Source organism: Aplysia californica, unplaced genomic scaffold, assembly GCF_000002075.1.
Source record: "Aplysia californica isolate F4 #8 unplaced genomic scaffold, AplCal3.0 scaffold01490, whole genome shotgun sequence".
Taxonomy (NCBI): domain Eukaryota; kingdom Metazoa; phylum Mollusca; class Gastropoda; order Aplysiida; family Aplysiidae; genus Aplysia; species Aplysia californica.
The window spans coordinates 35,645-37,568 of NW_004798760.1; positions in this window are offsets into that span (position 1 = coordinate 35,645).

A 1,924-nucleotide genomic window follows, 5' to 3' on the forward strand; every position below is an offset into this window, starting at 1 on the left:
TGCAAAGCCAAGATCAGCTACAGAAACAACAACAACAACAACAACAGCAGCAACAACAACAACAAGCGCAGCAGCAGCAGCAGCAGCAGCAGACAGCAACAACAAACATTCAACAAAACGAATCCCAAAATTCAGACACAAATTCCGAACCGGATCAAATTCCTAAACCCACATCTTCCCCGGCGGGGCCTTCCACAGAAATGACGTCATCACAAAATGCGCTCTCCTTAGCCCCTCCCTCATCACGACGCTACAACGCCCAAGTGGAGCTAAGCCCCGCCCTCTTCCTTACATGGTCGCTCCCCGCCTCGCAGGTAGAGGTCCTGTCCGGCTCCGATATGAGCACAATACTGACAAGTATCAACTCATCTCGCTACAACACCGGGCGTCTTCACAACAGCAAAGCGGAGAAATTTCGCAGCTTTCTCATCCAAACCTTGCTGGAAGACCCGGATAGCTACGTTCTGTTCTCAGGGGACATCAAACGTAGGACTTTTTTCGAACGACTGGACGAAGGGCCAACAGTCGCGGTGAAGGAGCTCCGGAAAGGATTTATTCAGAAAGAGAGAATCGTCCACACGGTCAGACGGAGAAGTCCTGAGGAGATATCAGTCGAACGTTCCAGATTTTTCCACAGACCAGTTTTACCGGTTAAATCCTTTCCTCGGAAGAGAAGAACAAAAGGCAGTCTTAGTCTTAGGCTCAGATTAAAACATTTGAAGAAAGGATTCCTTCGCGGTGTGCAACAACGTCGGGTTTTGGACGATTCCAAACGTAACAACACATTATTTTTTGCAGCTCAACAAAGAGATCTGAAGAGAAATTATCAGCAAAATCTACTCCATCGAGACGGATATTTCGAAAACCAGCATCTCAAAACACACCTGAGAAGCTTGATCGACGCACGCAGTGCCTTGTCATCAAATTTTCTTTCGAAAATGAAAAAGCCGAGGTCCGATTCGGCATTCGATTCGATCAGACACAAGGTAAGGGCGCAACCATATTATTATTATCGTCGACGCTCCAAAAGAAGGACTGGCGAATCGATACCGATTCTAAGATTCGTGTGGCTGTTACCTAAAGGAACGTTCCCGACCGCACCGAGAGAGGTAATCGACTACGTCATGAATAAATATAAACCGAAACCGACTCTGCCCGTTGCAAGTGATATAAATACTCTGATAGACCTTCAGCCGTCTGGGATAATTTCTAAAACGAATACTAATAATACGAATACGGATGTTGCTTCGTCGAATACGAACACGACTGCAATCCCCCACCCTATTATTTCTGAGAAAGCTCTCACTGGTATTAACTCCGTTCCTGCAAATACGAATGTCAGTTCTGCCACTAGTATTGACAAAACCAACGATTCCCCAGTTTTGTTGTTGGATAAACTCATAGAAGCTGCGAACGCTTTGTCCAAACTGCAAACAGCCGGACTCGCTATAGGAACCGGTGCCCAGAATAAGAAATCGAATCCTTTCGACGGTGTACTCAAATCCTTGCAAAGCCAGGCATCGTTGGCAAGACAGGGGGACTCGAACTCTTCCCATGCCGCGATACCCGGCCAGCCAGATCAAGCCGTTCAACAACAGCAGCTGCAGCAGGAGAATCAATATCAGCAGCAGCAACAGCAACAGATGCGACAGCAACAACAATGGCAGCAGCAGCAACAACAGCAGCAGCAACAACAGCAGCAGCAACATCATCAGCAACAGCGAGAACAGTGGCAGCAACAACAACAACATCATCATCACCAACAACAGGAACAACAACGACAACAACAACAACAACAACAACAACAACAACACCATCACCAACAACCACAAGACGTGTACCAGAGTGCACAACCAAAAAGACAACCACCCCTTCAACCGCAGCGGCAACGGCAACAACAACAGCAGCAACAGCATCATCAACA